General features: G+C 41.9%; 1 protein-coding gene across 1 annotated transcript in view; it reads left to right on the forward strand.

The window, feature by feature from the left end:
- Positions 1–535: 535 nt before the first annotated feature.
- LOC118429172 (leucine-rich repeat-containing protein 4B-like) overlaps positions 536–20,807 on the forward strand; it is a 46,092-nt gene continuing 25,820 nt past the window's right edge. The window contains exons 1-2 of the mRNA XM_035839617.1: positions 536–609; positions 14,057–14,227. The gene's annotated coding sequence lies outside the window, so the exon portion shown is untranslated. The remainder of the gene's footprint in view (positions 610–14,056; positions 14,228–20,807) is intronic.

Consider the following 20,807-nt stretch of genomic DNA (forward strand, 5'->3'; position numbering starts at 1 on the left):
ATTGATCATGTTTGAATGTTGGTTGGTTTCTATCATTTGGTTCGTTTTTGTCTGCTTACCACCTTAACATGACATTGATGATGTCAATAAATGTAGGTAAAAGTTGTTTTGAAAGTCAGTCCCGATTTGCATAGTATCTGTAGGTAAATATAACTTTTGATCAACAACAACTTTTGATCAGCTCATTTCAGACGTTGTTCTGCAAAGCCATTGTATAAAACATGCCCTTACAAAATAAACAAATTCTCTCATGACCTCAATGAAAAGTGGCCCATAGGCCAATTTGAGCTTTCATGAATAAACAAAGGTTCAAACAAACAAACAAACAACCTGCAGCAGCATAAACAACATTTTATCTAGAACCCCTCCCAGGCACACGCTCCAACAATTCCCCAATTCTGTATGATCTTCATGTGACCATTCCTCCCTATAGGGCCCTGCCAGGACTTGAGTCTTCCCATCCATTTCCTAAGCGATTCTTATTTTGTCTGCCATCCAGAAGAGGCTTTTGCCAAATGAGGATAAATGGTTGTCCTGGCGGTCTGCCCTTTCCCGCGAAGAGCCGTAAGAGTCCTCAATTTCCACCCTGCTTCTGCAGCTCTGTCTGAGGTATGGCCGCGATTAATGTTGCGGAAATGTACAATCATGTTCGTTATTAGGATAGATAGCGCCCAAAAACGAGATGGCGTCTCCGGGACATAAAACACTCGGGTTCCCGCCTTGTCGTATAGTCTTCGTGCTAAGCCCTCCCTAATGGGTCGTACATCACGACACGTTTCTGCTGTGTTTGTGGAAAATTCTGCCTTTCATTGATCCATCAAGAGGCATTTACTGGTTTGACAGTTAATTTAGCTTCTGTTGTAAATCAGGATCAACTTTTTCTATTAGGGGAAATGTGAGAGTAATCCTAAACTTGTTCGGGAAGATTTGTCCACTTTGTGGTCAGAGTAAGCTTAGAATCCAGGTCCTGTGTAGAACTTTGCTGGAGTAAGACAATGCTGGTATCAGTAGTTTCATTGGGTTAAAAAATCAAATCACTGGTTAGCAATGTGTTTAGCTGGTTGGGAGCGTAATCCTAAACCTGCTCAAGAAGGTTTGTCCACTTTGTGGTACGGAATAAGCTGAGAATTCTCAGGTCCTGTGTCCAACTTTGCTGAGGTAAGACCACACTGGTATAATTAGTTTCATCGGGTTAGAAAATTACTGGTAATACCTCTGTCACATTTGGCAAAAATCGATCGGACGACGATTCTGCGGCAATCGCCCGAGCCTCGCATATAATAATAACTTTATTGCACAACAATTATACAAGGTACAAAGTATGGCTTATATGTGACAGGGATGGTTTCATGTGACAAATACGTGCAACCCTCTGTCGCATGGCAAAACATGGCCAATCTTCCATCGATACGCCCAAAGATCGTGGATAATGTAACAGGGGTATTAGCAGAGCTGTTTGTACGCAGCTGAATGTTTTACTTTCTTTACTTGGAGGGTAGCAAGGTGATAGAGAGAGGACAACAAATGAACTTAGTGGCTCAAGGAGGCAGTATGGATCAGAAAATTTACTTCAGTCATGAAAACTTTGTGACTGTTGCAGCACGGAGCAGTAGTTCCAGCCAGTATTCCACTGAGAATGGCAGCAGGCAGTCTGAATGTCGGCAGCGGAAACTATTGTTTTATGCAAGAAACTACAGCAAACCACTAGTTAAAATGATTGACTCTCAGGCTTTGACTTGAATGCTAAAATGTAAAAACAAGCTAAAAGAGCCTTTAAAGTGAAGATTTGGGACTGTTGCAAAACCAAGATGTAAAAACAGGCTGTACATATTCCACCAGAAAGATAGTAGGCAGTCTTCCAGAATGTTGCCATGTTAAACTATTGTTTTATACGGAGAACTTTGTGAACCACTTAATTGTGGTAGGCTTTGACTCAAATGTAAAAACAAGGAAAAGGAGCCTTGAAAGTGAAGATTTGCTACAAAAATTGTCATTATTTTTCCTACCAATACCATGCAGCACAGTTTCAGCAGCCTGATAATATGATTTATGATGATTTCATTCAGTCACAGGAGACACATCCTCTGGTAACTCATCAACTGTGTTTCTGAGGGGGATTATGAATTAAGACTAATCCATAAACAAATGTAGTGGTGCTAAATCATGCACATTCCTCTGAGAGTAACTTTAACATGTTACATTAATATTCGTACCCTTGAGGAAGGGAATTATGGCTTATGTCTTTGTTTGGTGCTTGCTTAGACTAGAAAACACAATGCTGTTTATTAGAATACATTTGCATTAGGGACTGGATCAAAACAGCATTAGCATATAACAATAGCATAGCAGTTGACGTGCGTTATATAAGATATTTCATTTGTTCCATTGAATCAATATTTTTCAGACTATCTGTTCAAAGAAATACCATAAGACTAATCCATAAACAAATGCAGTGGTGCTAAATCATAAACATTCCTATGAGAGGAACTGAAACATTGTTACATTTATTCGTACCCTGGAGGAAGGGAATTATGGCTTATGTCTTTGTTTGGTGCTTGCATAGACTAGAAAACACAATGCTGTTTATTAGAATACATTTGCATTAGGGATTTGATCAAAACAGTATTTAGCATATACAGTAATAATAACATAGCAGTTGGGGGGAAATAAGATATTTATTTGTTCCATTGAATCAATACTTTTGAGACTATCTGTTTAAAGGAATACCATCATATTGTTCCCCCTTGTATTATTTTTCGTCGTGTTTCACATTGATATGCTAATTGCTGATAACAAAATGTTCCAATTTACTGCTTTGATAGACTACATTCACTTTGAAGAATATCTCTTGAAATGGAATACCATATTGTTTGAACCTAATAGTATGTTATCCATTATGATATGTTTTAGGCATATTTTTTACATTGATGTGCAATGAACCGATACCAAAACTTTCCCATTAGCTGCTTTCACAGACAGATATGACTACATGCCTTCAGCGTCTCATTCTTTGCTCTCGCCTTGTCTGTACCGTACCGGTACCCACCCATAGTCCCAGCCAAGCCAAAACTGAAGCATTTGATTGAAGAAGTAAGTCAAATTTTAAACCAACAGGAAGTTTTTGTCTGAATTAATTGTTCTCTTGGATGTCATACAAGCAGTACATATAGAATAAGGAATTAGAATACAAGAACTAATATGTGCATAAAAATGGTCCTATATAGTTTCCAAGGCCTGTCCCTGGTGCTGAAGCCAAGTGTTCTGATGTCTTCAGTTTTTTTTTTCATTTGCCTTAGTTTGCAAACTTTCGAGTCCCGTCAATACCATTGAAGTCAAAGCATTTTAAGGATGGCAGGTTTCCAATCCACCTCACCCTCTCTGCCCTTGCTGAAATTGCTGCGGAAGATTACATGTATTCCGCTGTAAATATGACAAATCATCCGGCGTTCCATCTGAGCATGAGGTAATGTTTGGGGCCTTGCTGGGAGGTGTATCCCCCCAGGGGAAATGGTGCAATGTGCATGAAAAGGGAAGGAATTAGAAAGTGATCTCGATCCAGTTTTACCTCACTGAAGAGCTAGTCTTCCACTGGTCGTGGCAGAGAGGACAGACGCTATGTACAGTATTTACAGGTTCATTGTACCAGGGAAGTTCCCGTACCAGGGAAGTTCCCCTAGCTCTTTATGACAAGCACAATAAACAGTGGACCACGGCTTAATGTCCCATCCTAAGGACTGCAAAAACGAAACAACTGCTTCTTTTAACATTCTATCCTAATATATTTAAGACTAGGACACCCAATAGACACATTAACCCTCAAGCACCCGACCTTTTTTTGCGACTAAAATGACCGAGTGGGGTCCAAACGGACCCCAAAATGTTTTGTTCATAAAATCTCAGTACCATGTCTTATCGGTGATCATTGTATATACATTGCTTCGTCAATGTAAGAGAAAGATTTTGAGATGTTAAGGTGTTGCTAATTCCAACTCATTATCATAATTTATGCAAAAGTTCAGAAGGACCACGTTTTGCACTAAGCCTATTCCGACCAGATGGGGGAATTTTGAGGCCCTCAGCAACATTTATGTCGTATAACTCATGAATGGCTAGAGCTAAAGCTACGAAACTTGGTAATTTATCACAAAATATTGTTTGCAAAAGTTTTTGGTCAATAAAGTAAGTTTATCATTTTGGGGGTTGCCATGGCAACCATATTCTAACAGGCATATTTTTGACAAAATTTGACAATTTCAATTTAAACAAGGTTTTCTTGGTAAACTACACCTGTTTTCTGACAACAATTAAATTCTATGAAATTCAATGTACTTTTCATGACTAAAAATTTATAATTTATGCTAATTTCATGACGTCATTGGTCAAAATCCAAGATGGCCGCCCTGATTAGGCAAATGACGTCATAATGTCGTCATATTACATGTTGACGACACAGAAATTTTTGTGATGATTTAGGTTTACATTCTTAGTATTGTCTGAAAGTTTGGTAGTCATACTGTAAGTGGTTAGGGAGTTAGTCTCCAAAGTTTGTTTTAAAAACTGCACATTTTTGCTGGGGTCCATTTGGACCCCAGGGGGACTGAACACAAACTTTCTTTATAATTTCCACATTATTGTACCAATCTTTGTGAAAACTTAGGAGAAGGTATAAGACATATTGACTGACAAAGTCACGGAAGGATTTTTTCGTCAGATCAAAAATGTTTAAATGGCACTTGAAAATGTACGCCTGGGGTCCAAATGGACCCCACTCGGGTGTTTGAGGGTTAAGCAACATACTCCTTACCGGCAGCCCCTCCCTTGTACAATCTGCTAATTGTGGCATTTTCAGCATTCTTGTTAACTTAATTTTACACATTAAAGATAAGATTATCTATATTGCTATGCCAGCCATGTGCATATTATGTTATGATGTTGATTTAGCATGACATGTTATTTTGTTTCAACTGGATTTGTATCTTACCTTTGCGATTATCAGTTCACTTGTTCATTTCACTATTGTTATTGTTCTTATTTTCAAATTTGATGAGCAAAGAATCGCTATAATCACGTAGTGGATTTATTCAATAATCATTGAACATATGTGAATAGAATTTTAAAGATACAGTTACAGTAGTAGTAGCCTAGAATCTACCCCTGAAAGCTATACACTTTCCCTCGACTTCCAGAGTAGAGCAGTTGCAGTATATTGTAGTAGTGTTTTCTTCTGTACTGCCAGTAATATCTTTCATCTCATCTGTTTTGCTGTAAGCAGGTTAGAGACTGAGTATTGGTTGTGTAAATGAAATTTAAAGAAAACTCTAATATCCTATGTTCTACTAGTCTGATGAAATTAGCTTTGGAAGTAGAGCAGTTATAGTTTTCACAGCTGAATTCCAAATAAGTTGAACAAATGAATACTTTGGGGAAAGATACTGAAGTGGAAGATTTACATGCAATGTCTCAGAGAAAGTCAGATGCTCTCTATCATGCTAAAGGTTCTCCGTCAGTCTTAAAAAATTTCATTTCTTGGAGAGCAACTTGAGTAGATCATAACGGGGTTAAAAGTCCACAGTAACAATTCCATCTAATTGTGACATCCTCTCCTTGTTGAAGATGACGCTACCTTTTACTATCTTTCCATTAGCCTTGATATGAGGAGGGCTCCGCAAATGTACATCAAATTTGGCAAAGCCCCGGGCAGCCTGCAGTTAATTTGCACCTTTGGAAATGAAAAACTGTTGCTGCTATTAACCCTGCGGTTTGGGAAGGGTAACGGTGATGGTGGCACGATATCAGCTACACAGTGATGATGAGGGGATTTGGCTAAGGTTCCTATGGGGTCTCTCTCTCTTTCTCCCTCTTTGTCTTTCTCTTTCTCTCTCTCTTTTCTTTCTCTGTCTTTCTCTCTCTCTCTTCCTCCCTATTCTATCCCACCTCTCGCTAAGATTTTCAGGGGTACTGGTCCTTTTTTCTATGGAACTGCTTCTCTTCCCCCTCTCTCTCTCTCTGTCTTTTCTATCTTTTTCTCTTTCTTTAATTTTCTTTTTTTTCTCTCTCTCTACCCCTCTATTTGCAAGAAGTGCTCTCTTTGTCTTACCCCCCTCAGTCTCTGTCTAGATCTTTGGCTTCATTCTTTTTACATACGTTTAGGTGAAGCTACATGTAATTCTAGAGATAAATGATTTCATGGGAGAACATTGATTTAAAATTTATTCAAACAAGAAATCTTTTAAAAAAAGCTGTGCCTTGCCGCGTATTTTATGTTATTTTGGTAAGTTAGACTAGATTCAACGCTTAAAAATCCCGAGTTCCACATGTCGCCCCCCTCCCCCTCATTATCATAATTTATGTCAGATGAATTATTGGCACATTAAACAGGTTTTGTAAAACTTTTTGACCCACAATGAATATGCATTATTTCTTATTACAAACTAAGTTCCTTCTGATGCAATTTGTGATATATATTTATATGAACATGGTGAGTTAAAGCGTAGATTTATTACGCTGGACCACATACAGTAACATGCGTCTAGAAGAGCGTTTTAATACTCGTCTGGAATGTACCATTGTCTAACTAAGCCATAAAACTCGGCACGTTGATCACTTCATTGTGACAATGTGTTTTTGCCCGTATGTGGTTCGAAAGTTGGTCGAACTCTGGGCTTTGATGAGTTGATCTATTGGTTTGAAAGTCGGTTGAACTCTGGGCTTATTGAGTTGATCTAATGGTTTGCAAGTCGGTTGAACTCTGGGCTTTAATGAGTTGATCTAAAACTGCAGAATCTAGTTGCAGCATTGTGGTTTACTTCTGCCCCCCCGCCCATTGCGTTGACTGGGCTGAGAGGGGCAGAGGTGGTTCATCCATTGTGGGGCGTTCGCCCTGTTTCGCATCTGCAAAATCTAGTTGCAGCATTGTAGTTTCTGCTGTCCCCCGCCCATTATATAGACTGGGCTGAGAGGGGGCAGAGGTCATCCATTGTAGGACGCTGCTCTGTTTTGCATTTCAAGGGTTGAGACAGACAGTGGTGTCCATTTTGTCTGAGTGGAAATTTCCACTTGGGCTTGCTCCTTGGCAAATTTAGCAATTTAGTTTGAGAACCAGTAGCGCCCGGAGAGGCTGCCTAGTTTATTGGTTCGTACTTGGTTGTTCTTTAAGCGTGTCAGTTTGGTTACACGCCTTCAGTTACGTTACGTTTTCAACCCTTGCTGCCCGTGGAGGCTGTCTGATTTACAGGTAGTGTTTTTCAGGGTCTCTGGCAGCTCTGTCTGCTCATATTTTGGTTCCTTTTTAGTTTTATTTGGTTCTAGTTAAAGCTGCATTATGAAGCGTCCTCTTTCAATAAAAGTTGCCGTGTACCGTGATCGGTTAACGTATGAACAAGTGTTTACTTTGCTGAGCGAGGTTTCGGCTCCCATGAGCAGCATTCAGGCTGTTCAGTCTCTGGGACCAAACTCATTCGACGTGTCATTTTCCTCGGTACACGAGCGTACATTGTATGCGGGGAAACTGTCTGGTTTAGACGCCGTGGATGTGTCATCTTACGCGGCGGCGGAGATAATTGTCACGGCCACAAGAATTCCGTATGAGCTCGATGACAACTATGTCAGGAACTGGTTAAATCAATACTGTGCCGTCATCACGTCCCGTATGGTAACATACCGGGACAGACCGACCATCAAAAATGGGAACCGGCAATACAAAGTAGTTTTAAAGCCGGGATGCAATATCCCATCAGCATGGAAAATGTATGACGGGAGGATGGTTTTCTTTAGGTATGTGGGGCAGCCCCGTACCTGCTTGAGATGCAACCAGGAAGGGCATGAGTCGGCAAATTGTGCAGTAACATTTTGCAACAAATGCCAGTCCATTGGGCATTTGGCCATGGATTGTACCAACGATGTTGTGTGCCTCAGTTGCAGGGCAGAGGGACATACGGCTCGCCGTTGTCCCCTGTCCTTCGCAAACAGGATTAAGATGGGAGCCAGTTGGGCTAAGAGCCAAGAGCTCCCGGCAGGTGTGAGTCAGGTCCGTGAACACCATGATGGAGGGGTTCCTCAGGCTGCAAATAAGCCTGATCGGTCGGAACTGGCCCATGTTTCTGACGCAGAGTCTGGTGTATCTGATCCTGTTTCGCCTCCAGGTCACCCTGGCAGTGTGGACCCGGGTACTTCTTCGGCTGTGAAGTCGGATGTTTCTTCTCCGGTCGCGGAGTCGGAGGCTTCTCCTCCGGTCGCGGTGGTTGAGCCGTCTGAGGACGTGCTGTCGGAGGCCGCTCCTTCGCTGACCAAGTTTTCTCCGGTCGCGGTGGTTGAGCCGTCTGAGGACTTGCTGTCGGGGGCCGCTCCTTCTCTGACCAAGTTTTCTCCGGTCGCGGTGGTTGAGCCGTCTGAGGACGTGCTGTCGGAGGCCGCTCCTTCTCTGGCCAAGCCTGGCCTTTCTTCCTCTTCTAGCGAGCAGGTACCCTCAACATCTGCTGCTCCGGTACCGGCCCCTCGCGCCCGGTCCCAGAGAAGGAGGCGTAAGGCGGCCAGTCCAATCCGACCTGTTACTCGTCGGTACATGTGTCAGGGTTGTGAGTTGGATTACACAATCACTCTGGAGGTGGTGTCTTGTCATCAGTGCAAGGCAGACATAACTCCAGAATCTGCTCTCCTTGCTTTCTGTGAGGGCCCAGTTTGTCAAAGCGATAATCGCCTCTTTCTTTGTCAGAGCTGCCATGATGGCAACTCTGATATTGCTGACAAAGATTCCAGGAAAAGGTGTAGGGGCGATTCCAGTGAGGGATCTGCCTCTGCAAAGACTTTGTCGAAAGGAAAAAAGATTCGTAAGGAGCCGGATTCCGACTCCAGTCTTGTTATCGAGGAGTTTCCCTCGGAGAGTCTTCGTTCTGTGGACGGTAACGAGTCTGACTCTACTGTTGGCTCCAGAAGCCTCATCATTGATGAGGATACTTCGGATGCCTCTCAGGCTCCAAGTCCCGATTTGGTAGCAAAGGCGAGAGCCATTGTCATCTCCTCTGACTTGTACAAGAATAAGGCTGTCTTTGTGTGCAACCAGTTTATTTCTCATGGTTGTGACGAACTCTTGCATAGTTTTAGGTCTTTGAAATCCCACCTTGCAAAGGCGCATGGCATCTCCGGGGACGTTGTGCCTTGTAAGGTTGGTAATTGTTCGAGGTTTTTTAAAACCACGATGTTATGTCTCAAGCACCTCTACAATGTCCACCCCCAATTTGTTAACCGAATTGGTGTGGAAGGAATTGATGATCTGTACCACTAATTCCTCACATTCCGATGTTGTTTGACATTCCTTCTCTATGTAGCCTCATGGTTCTTATTGCTACACTCAATGTCTGTGGGCTCCGTAGTCCGCAGAAGAGGAGGCAGGTTTTCGGCTTTTGCCGTCAACATAAATTTGACGTTGTTTGCCTCCAAGAGTGCCATGTTTCGTCAACATCTGAAGCGGTGCTCTGGGAGAAGGAATGGGGAGGCCAAGCGTTTTGGGCATTGGGCTCCTCCCAATCTAGAGGTGTGGGTATTTTACTCTCTCCATCTTTCAATTTTGATGTGGTTAAAAAGTCTTGTGACGATAGTGGGCGTGTTGTCTGTGTCGTCTTGTCCGATGGTGTGCGTAATTTCAAAGTTTGTAACATGTATGCTCCTAACATTTCTGCGGAGCGTACTGGATTTTTTAAAAATTTGTATAAGTTTCTGTCGGGGGCTGAGCCCCTTATTTTGTGCGGTGATTTTAACTGCGTTGAAGATGTTGATATTGATAAGAGGGGCGGGAACCCGGCTCATGGTAGTGGCGGTTCCACCATTTTAAAAGACATTTGCGCCGATTTTAATGTGCATGACTCTTGGAGACATGAGAATCCTTCTAAAAAGGTCTTCACTTGGAGACAGCCGACCAAAGGTATTGCCTGTCGGCTGGACCGATTTTATTCGTCTAAATGCCTCGTCGTTTCAAACTACTGTTTTTTACCCGCATATTTTACAGACCATGACTGTGTGTCCTTGTCAATTTTACCGGATGTGAAGAAGAAGCCTGGCTTGTGGAAATGTAATGTATCGATTTTAAAAAGAGACAAAGTTTTAAATGATTTTAAACTCGCTTTTAACAATTGGAAGACTTTGAAACCAGGTTTTCCTTCTTTGCGAGCCTGGTGGGATGATGTAAAGGCTAGAACTCGCTCTCTCCTGATCAGAATTTCTTGTGAACTGGCTAGGGAGAGACGGGAGTCCATGTTTACCTTGAATAATGAACTTGTCGATCTCACCAATAAGATGAACGACGGGGCCTCTTCGGCGGACATCTTGCGTAGGTATGAATGTACTAAGTCTTCCTTGTCCGAGTTGTCCGCTGAGGAGGCTCGCGGTGCTTTTGTTCGGTCCAGAGTCAAGCAATTTGTCGAGGGGGAAAAATGTACCTCGTATTTTGTAAGCCAGGCCTCTTCCCGAAGTAGGCAGCGACGCATTTCTTCGGTCAGAGATTCTACTGGACGTATTGTCCAAGATGACGAGGAGATTTTAGATGTTTTTAAGCTATTTTATGAAGACCTTTTTAGTGCTGAGCCTATTGATAAGTGTGAGGCGAATAACCTTTGTAACAATTTAGAAGGGTCTTTGGATCCTGATGAAGTCTCTTCATTAGAAGGTCCTCTTTCATTGGATGAGCTTTGGGCTGCATTGCGCAGTATGGAGAATAATAAGTCCCCTGGCAGTGACGGTCTCCCGAAGGAATTTTATGTCGCTTTCTGGGACGTCATTGCCGGGGATCTCCTCTCAGTTTTTGAGGAAGTTTTTTCGTCTGGCGAGCTCTCTCAGAGCCAGAGTTTTGGTGTTATTACTCTCCTTCCAAAAAAAGGGGACCCTCTGGACCCGAAGAACCGTCGCCCAATCTCTTTGTTAAATTGCGATTATAAGATTCTTGCAAAGGTTCTTAACAATAGGCTTAAGATGGTTGCCGCCTCGGTCATCAGTCCTGACCAGACATGCGGTATACCAGGCCGGTCGATACAATGTAACCTACTTTTGATGAGAGATATCGTTACATATGTTAATATGAATAACTTTGACTGTGCGATCATTTCTCTGGATCAGGCCAAGGCCTTTGATAGAGTGAATATTGATTTTCTTCACTTGACTCTTGCGAAGATGGGTTTTGGCCCGGTTTTTCGCAAATGGGTTGCTATATTGTACCACAACATTACCAGTGCTGTTTCCGTCAATGGGTCGCTATCATCTTCTTTTTCTCTCTCAAGAGGTGTTCGGCAGGGGTGCCCTATGTCACCCCTGCTGTACGCAATTTCTTTGGAGCCATTTGCCGCTACAGTAAGGGCCGACGCTGCGATTCACGGCCTCAGGTTGCCTGGTGGCCGTGAAGTTAAGATCTCGCAGTATGCGGACGATAACTCGGCTATTGTTACAACCGATGAGTCGATCCGCCGGCTCTTTGCTGTTATTGACATGTATAACAGAGGTTCCGGGTCTCTTTTAAATCTTGACAAATGTATGGGTCTCTGGCTAGGTAGTTGGAGGAAAAGACTCGATTGTCCGAAGAATTTTAAATGGACATCTGTATCCATACGTTTATTGGGAGGTACTTTTGGAAGTGTTAATATGCCTTTAGTCAACTGGAGGGAGAGGCAAGCTAAGTTTGAAGCGGTTCTGCGAAAGTGGGACAGCTTCTCTTTATCCTTCGCTGGCAAGGTTGTCGTCGTTAATAACCTTGCTTTCTCTACTTTGTGGTATATTGCTCCTGTATTTTCTCCTCCCGAGTCAGTCGTCAAGGACATTACGAGAGCCGTCTTTAAGTTTTTCTGGAGTTCTCGTGCAGAAATGGTCTCTAGACAGACAGTTATGCTACCTTTGGACAAAGGTGGATGGGATCTCATTGATTTTGGAGTGAAGGCCAATTGTTTTTATTGTCGGCCGTTTACCAATATTCTTGACCGGCCGGATCTTCCATGGGTCCAGTTGGCAAAATATTGGCTGGGTTTTTTTGCCCGTCGTTTTGAACCATCGTCGTGGTCTAACAGTTCCCCCCACTCTCCTGAGGCTCCACCTCACTATTCTTTGATGCGGAAGCTCACCTTGGAATTTGTTAATGCTTCTGCTTCGAAGACTTGGGACAAGATATGCACCGTGCAGTCTTTGTACAAAGCTGCCATTTTAGCTCGTTCTCATACCCCTTCCGCTTGTTTTTTAGAGCGGGGTGTTGATTGGTCGCTTGTTTTTTCAACGGTGCATAACACTCTCCTTGAGAATAACCTAAAGGAGCTTTCCTGGAAGGTCGCACATGGGGCTCTCAAAACCAACTACTTGACTTGTTCGATTTGGCACAGAACTCCTTCCCCTCTTTGTCCGAGGAGAAACTGTAGAGCTACGGAGACCGTTACCCATGCCATCTGGTCTTGTGGCGAGGTGCTCCTGACCTGGACTTGGGTCGAAGGATTCATTAGGCGATGGGTGGTCTCTAGTTTTCGTGTTTCTCGCGCGGTCGCTCTCTATGGTGTTATGTCGTATACCCTGAAGAAGTGTAAGAGAGATGTCTGCACCTACATTTTGGCCGTCGCTCGGTCTAAGATTTGGTGGTCCAGGTGTCAGGCTCTCTTTGACAATAATTTCGTATTTCACATTGAGCTGGTGTCTCTAATCAAGGAGGCTCTTAGGTTTAAACTCAAGATGGAGTTTGTTCGACTTGGTTCTGAAAGTTTCTTGGCTGAGTGGTGCCAATCTGTTAGATGGGCAAGTGTGCGGACGGGAGTTTTGGTTCTACGTTTTTAGAAGTCCTTGTCGTAGTAGTCTTTGTTTGGTGCTACAGTCTGTCTTTGCTATTGGTGGATTGTCTGTTAGATGTTCAGTGTGTGTGCTCAGTCCTTCACTATGGTGTTCCCCTTCTACTCTCTAGTCCTCTTTATAATTTCCAGTTTGCTTTGATGTGTCGTTTCTTGGCAGAAGGTTGGGCGGGTGCAAGTCTGCCTCGGGTGGAATGGCACATCATTTTTCTTTGTTTCCATTCATGAGTTGTTTCTTCTTATATTATGATGGTTTTCAGTTTGGTCTCTGTCTGTATTACTAAAACTGTTTGTATACCCAAAATAACAAAGGGCCTTTGGAAGGGGCTTTGGAAGGGCTGGGTTAAAAGGTCCGTCCATTGATCCATGGAAAAAAGCTGGCGTAAAGCCTTGCCTGGCGGCAAGGCAAAAACAGTCTGAACTCCAAAGGTGTTCCAGGTTTTTCTAACAACATGAACTCCAAACACAGTGCATACTGGCCAATTAAGCTACCACACGTCAGTGCCTTTCTTCTTTACTGTCACTGATAGACTCTTTTGGCACAAGTTGCATTGGTGACAAATAGGTTTCAGCAACTTTATATGAATCGTGTGCTTAGTACATGTAATATAGCAAATGTGGTAATATCAAATAAGGTAACCATAGGGAATGAAATGCAGATACAATCTAAGGATGTATGTGACAGAAACTTGTTCCAAAAATCATAGTTAAACTGATAACTTGGGTCTAGGAGATTTTTTTCTGCAAACTAAGCAAGAACAATCCATCTGTGAACTTTGCCTGGTCTAACCCTAAACCTGAAGCATAAAAAACAATGTTATTGATAAAAGAACAATGCTAAAATTTCTTCAAACACAAGGGTATATACACAGATCAAATTTTCAAAAATCACTGTTGCCTGCTTCAGGTCAATACCAAAAAAACTATATTTAATAGATGATGATGTAGTCCTGTTTGGGGAATGACTATATATACTAGGTTCAAACCCAAGTGTAAAAGTTGCAAAATACATTTACTGTACATTTAATGTTCTGTATTCATGTAAGTCATGAAAGTCAATGGGAGCATTGCATGCTACGAGCCAAAGCCATGTCAAAAACAGCACAGTGCTCCTGTTATTGGGTTTGATATCGCACAAAAGCGTCCGCCTACAGGACATGGCGGTTTTGCTTGCTGGTCAGACAACCCGCCGATAAGATCTCCCAGCGCAAACACCGACGATCAATAGCCTAACAGCCTCACTACTCTCCCCACAGGAGGTTCCAGTGGGAGGCTACACGCTAACGGGAAGAGCAGCAAGCAGCACGAGCAAAAGGGGTGGCAGGAGGTCGATGTGGGGAACTCCGGATTATTTGCTCAGAGACTCCCAGCGATCGGACCCCGAGAAAGCACGAGGCGGGAGCGCGGCGAGGGCGTGCCACGGGGAGGTACGTACATCAGGGTTTCATTTCCCGAGATGGGGTGATACGGCGAGCGTTATGTTCTCCTCGGCGTCTCCCATTTCATCAGTATTCCCATCCACTTGCTGCAGATGGGCACCGCTGAAGGCAGTTCAATCCCGATAAGGGAAAATTTATGGATTGGACTGCTTATCAGCTTATAGCATATTTCTGGAGATTGCAATTCCGCGGGGCAGACACATTTTATTTGGCGGCCTTACTTACAGGGTCTAATCTCCCGCCGATTCTTCTCCCGCTTCATCCTTCTGTGGGACAAACCTGACCAAAATTGCCGACAAAATTTAGACAGAAACGGTGAATTCGTCAACGTCTGAAAGTCGTCACACATGTGCATGCATACACCTTCCCAACAAATCATTCTTTGTGTAATAAAGCTCTCGTACTCTCAGGCTAAACATCATGGAGCAATGCAACACTAGCCTGCTATTATTTACCGCCCATACTTCAGACTCTCCGGGTATACATTCCTCATGCGCGGTACATCCTAACCTGCGACTGATTGTTGGTGATGGATGTTCCAGAATGGGAATTAAAGTCATAAACTCTGCTCAACAGAGACGTGGCAAATTAGATCACATTCTGCAGGCTTCGAACGTAATGTCATCAAGTGGCCTGGAAACTTTCATACAATTTCAGACGTTCGCTGAAAAGAGCACTAAAGGGATGAAGCATATACTTTTAGACAAGCAAATTCTACTGGATTTGCTTAGAGCACTCTTAAAGGCTGTTCACCTTTTTCTCAATTATTTTTTGGAAAATGATGATGATCTGTAAGCTTAACTTAAAAACAGTGTGGTTCTGAGAGGAAATCTGTATGCTGGTAACACCAGTTCACCTTAATCTGTAGGGTAACCTTTATCCGTTCTTTTTAACAACTATGTATTTAGGGATATCAAGTCGACAGATGATTGTTTCAAAGTGCAGTATTTTGAAAATACACAAAATGTAGACATAAGTACAATGTCAAACTACCGTCCATCCACTTGATATCCCTGGATACCCTGTTTAGCAACACAACGGATATAGGTTACCCCGTGGATAAAGGTGAACTAACGTTACACAGTTTCAGAAATTGAAATAACTATTTTCGAATAAAGTTTCCTTCCCAGCTCTTCAAGTCACATTATGCTAATATCAAATCCTTAATTTACTCAATACTTTGTTACAAGATCTTATGTATTTGTTGTTACTAAGTTACTTTCAAATTGGTTTTGTACTAATTAGGAACTAGATAGTTGTTATCTAATAAATCACCAATTTCATTTCAAATCACCAATTTCGTTTCCTTTCATTCTATTTGATTTTAATTGTTAAGTCTGGGGTTTTCTTACCCTGGTGAAACTGATGAATAAAGAAATATATAGATGGATTTTACTAAAGAGATTCATGCTTGACAGAGAACCAGAGAGTTAATTTCGTGTGGCCGACTGTAGTGGTTTTATATCCCAACCCAGGGCTAGAAATTCATTTTTGCGAATAGGTGCACTGGTGCACCCAACATAGAGAATTGGGTGCACCTAAATATTTTTGGGTGCACCACACAAAATAAAGTTACTGTAGAATATCAAAATAACCTAATTGCAAACCTACTAAAATTAGTAATTTGAACGGAGCTCTTCAGAAATCGGAAGTACTATGACAGTCATTTCATTATCTTTCTAACACATAGATGTCAAGAAATTGAAGAATATGGTGTTTACTTAGTATACTGACATCTTTGAAAATATCTGGGTGCATCTTGTGCACCCACAGAAAAAAATTGGGTGCACAGCTCCAATTTTGGGTGCACCTGGGTGCACAAAACCCCAGTATTTCGAGCCCTGCAACCTGTCGCCCGCACTACTGGCCTTCTGAGTTGCCCACTGCAGTGTGAGAGTAAGGCCACACCAATTTGATTATTTGGTTCGCCCGCTCCTATTTTTTGGAAGATGAAAAAAACATTACCACACCTTCCATTCTGCATGTTTTCAATATCAAATTACTATGAAGCCATTCAACAACTTTTCAGTATAGCTGATTGGCCTAAGTGCCTTTAATCATCATCATCATCATGTTTAAAGTGCCTTTAATAGCTGCATAAAATGTGGGTATTATCATTGCAGTAAAACTTTCCGTTCATGAAGAATGAAAATACATGCATAGAAACTGTACTTTGCATGATTTTCGAGAAACATTACACTGTACATTAATAGTGTTTGATATTTGCTTATATTTTGAAAACTTGTTATTCTTTATGCTTTTGTATTAGCCCTTTTAACCCAGACAGTTTGCCAATTCTATTTCAATTTTTTTCAACCTGCCGCTCCATATCTTTTTCTGAAAAAAATCCGAGAACCAAGAAATTGAATTGGTGCGGCCTAAATCTGAATTATCATTGTGGTCACAGCCATGTGAGCAAAAAGCACCGTCAATGCTCAAAACTTAAATCTGACCCTAGGAGACTAAATGATATAAAGCGCAAGTCAAACACTCTCGGAATTTTGATAGGGGAGCTGAAGGTAGCATGAAGCCCTAGCCTCGGGTCGTGTGGTTTACTACTTTTTTCTATGCTGCTAAGCACAACACATTTCAAGGTGGCCATATGTTTTACGGGTGTCCTGTGGATATGATATTACCTGGGAATCAGGATGGAAAATGTCAAAATATGGTTATAGAACTTCAACAAAAGCCAGAACATAACTATCATACAACCTTACGATCATAATTCAATATAATTTCATCACTCTGTAGCTTCTGGTCCATTTCACAAAGCACACCACATTTCAAGCTAGAGACACACTTTATGTGTGTTCTGGGGATGCAACATTACCTGGAAATCTGGATGGAAAATGTTAACATATGGCCATAGAACTTTTAACGAAAGCCAAAATAAAGAGAAAAGAGGCATGTGAACAATATTACAGTCACTGTGATAGCATAGCTTCAAATGTTTTGTTTATCCAACTGTTTGCTTGTAACACACTTGCAAATAAAGGTAATCTAGTGTTAGCTCTCCATGCCTTTGTTAATGTTACCCAGGTTGAGGTGGCCAACATCGTCGCATCAGTGCGTGTCATCGTCGAATCTGCCACACTTTTTGTTCAGGTCAGAGGCCACAAGTGGTTTTTACTGTTGCTGGTATGACAGATGGAATAAGGGATTGTCCATTAGTTGAGCTGGGCCACCTTCTCCCTGAATGAAGACAGGGATGGTACAGTAACTGTTGCAATGCCTGATGTACTGCATAAGTGATGGGAAAACTGTGAATCTACCATAGTGTGATGATGGGAGAGGTAATTTGTTTTTCTGACACTATGACAGATAGTCGTGTGCTAAGAGAGGAAGGATAAATGAGCTCCTGGCTCGGGCGAGCCCCCATTTCATAAGGCACAAAGCCACACGAGACACTTCCACAGGAAACAGCCAGCCATGCTCATAACTTTAAAACTGGCAGGTGTCAGAGGTCTGAGAGGGAATTTTCAGAAGAGGAGGAAAATTTTAATGATTGATTGAAGACATTTTTGGCCATACTAGGCTAAGTACAGCTCACAACAAAACAAATTGAAAAGAAACTATCATTAGATAAATCCAACTTCTCCTCACTTTTTAGTTATAGTGGAGACAAAAGAATATGTTTTATGATAGATGGTTTGTCTAGTTGCACAGGAAAAAGCCAGCCATAAGGCCCACTCTTAAACTGGCTGGTGTCAGAGGTCTGAGAGGGAATTTTCAGAAGAGGAGGACAATTTCAATGTACAAATGTAGTTTTGCTCGCCATAAATATATGTACCAAGATGTATCAATGATGGTTAGACATTCATATAATAAGTACATGACTTATGTATATCCTTACTTCATCGACAAAAGTCTGAAGTAACATCAACTCTCATAATTCCACCAGGTGCCATAATACCATATGATAAGAAAAAAATATTGTTACAAAGGCCTTCTCGGGATTTTCTAAAACACATATAATTATATAGTATTTATATCTGAATTGTTTATATCTCAGGATTACTGATGCTGTATTGGTACATCTCTTTAAATCACTTTAATTCTTCTTCTCTTCATGTAAGAGGAGTGACACTGGAAGCCACAGGGTCTTTCTTCCTTGAAAAATGCTATTAGAAGTCCAATAGGTGTGAGAACTCCCATCTTCAGTAAGGTAACTTGAGTTTCTATAGGTGTGTATAACTTCTATAGGGTTACTATCATTTTGCTCATTCCACATAATATAGATAGACTCTTGCTCCATCATCTCGGGCAACCCCCTTCTCGAGTTGTCTCTACAATTTATTAGACCTTGTATTTGGGCCGTTCTTTAGAATCATGTATTTTTTTCTCCTAAGTTATACATATGGCGGTATCATATGGCATCTGGTGGAATTATGAGAATTGGTGTTATGCAGCTTAATATGTTCTGGGACACTGTAGTAAGAAAGGAGTAGAAACAGAAAGAAACAACATGCAAACACCCGGGATCGAACTTGGGCCACAAATCGCAAACCAAGCAACGTAACCCCTACAGCAAAATGGCTGATCACCCAAATGGCATGGCTGTTTGGTGCTACTTGATCCCTCTACACTGTGCTAATGAAAGGTGAGATGTTTATAATTAGCGAGCAGTGACATTTCATGCCTTAAATGGATGTCCCACTTGCTCTAGATCTCAGTTCTAAAATTTGCTTTTAATTACAAGTCTTGACTCCTGGTTGAGAAAGGTTTTCTGTCCGATAAGTCAACCATGCATTTGACATGTCGACTAGGATGTCCCTTAAACCTATTAGTAATGATTATTAGAGTCTAAATTATAAAAATGATTGATTGATTGATTGATTGATGACCCTTATTACGTATTTTTGCCACACAGGGTTTAAAGTTATGGACAGAAAAAAACATGTTATAGAGATATAGTTAACAGATGCAAAATAAAACTTAAATTCATACTAACTGAAGATGTTCTTCTCGCTTTTCAGCTACAGTGGAGATAAAAGAACGGATATCATGTTTTTAAATATATCAATGGGAATCTAATTGCATTAGGCGTACTCTACAACAGACCTGAGTCAGCTTAGTACACATATCTCCCCTATGTGGCAAAGGGTGCACGTGTCATTGTCGTATATAGGACTGTTCCCCATAGCCAAAGCTTTAGCCTGCCTAAGTGCTTTTAGGCAAGGGACTGGCCCCTTGCTCCTCTCTGTCAGGACTCTCCAAGTTGCACAGTCCTTTACACTAAGGTCTTGTTTCCGCAGACTTTAGACTCAGTCCAGTGTCTTTTGTGATTTGAAGCTGTAGAGCTGATATCAATTAGGATTTCAGCCTGGTCATTACTGACCGAATAAGGGCCATGTCTGCATTTGGGTATTTTCAGACCAGCTCCAATGAATTGACTTGGCCGGCACGGCCGGTGGCGAGTGTTCCCACAATATTATAAGCGACCAGCTTTGTCTGACACACGGTAGAATCGGTTCTCATGATGATTTATGGAGTTTGCTTGCTTCCCATGCATGATATCTGGTATTTTGTGAAAAACTTCTCTGATAATAAACGGATCGCTTCATCAAAAATTGAAAAATCCTGAGATTTATTTTCAAAAATCTTGAGATTTTGTGCTCAGTCCTGAGATTTTTCATTAGCAACTTGAGATCTTTTTATTTATTTTTAAGTCTCTCAAGATTCTTTGAATAGATCTCAAGATTTTTCGAGACCCCGTCAATGTGTCTAGAGAATAGATACTATTACTAATAGGTATTTTTTTTACCAGCTCCACTGAATTGACTTGGCCGGCACGGCTGGTAGAGAGTATTCCCACTTAGCCACCAGCTCCGTCTGACACGCGGCGGAATCGGTCCTCTGATGATGTATGGTGTTTGCCCGCTCTTTCCCGTGCGTGGCCACGTTCCATCCCCGCGCTAACAAACTCTCTCCGCCGAACATGCCTCGGCATGTTAACAAGGTGATTGGGCTGAATTTTTAATGAAAAGGCCGACGAGTCATGAAGCGTAAATCAGGGAGCCCCGAGCCTGCATGCTGATGAAGCTCACGCAGGATGTTCAGCAAGACGTCTGAATGCAGTTTCCTCCATAAACTAGGGAAGATGGGAGAAAGATTTTTTTTTAGATTCATTTGTTCAGCCAACATACATTTGTACAATTTGGGCACAAATACATTTGTACCTTGGAACTGCTATTTTTGGCATATCTGCATTCATTGCCTCCTTCACCGGCCTCTCTGGGAACTTTGGCAAAATTTTTTTTTAGGGGGGGGGGGGGATTCGCGATTTTTAACCGGGAATATTATGCCGGGCATATGCCGGGAAAGGAATATACACCGGAAATCGCCGATTTCGCCTAGCCCGTACAAGCTTTCCGGTGTATATTCCTTTCCCGGCATATATTTTTTTTGCGGTAGGTCGATTCGCGATTTTTAACTGGAAATGTTATGCCGGGAAAGGAATATATGCCGGGAAAGGAATATACACCGGAAATCGCCGATTTCGCCTAGCCCATACAAGCTTTCCGGTGTATATTCCTTTCCCGGCATATTTTTTTTTGCGGTAGGCCGA

Source organism: Branchiostoma floridae, chromosome 13 (assembly GCF_000003815.2).
Source record: "Branchiostoma floridae strain S238N-H82 chromosome 13, Bfl_VNyyK, whole genome shotgun sequence".
In the NCBI taxonomy this organism is placed as follows: Eukaryota; Metazoa; Chordata; class Leptocardii; order Amphioxiformes; family Branchiostomatidae; genus Branchiostoma; species Branchiostoma floridae.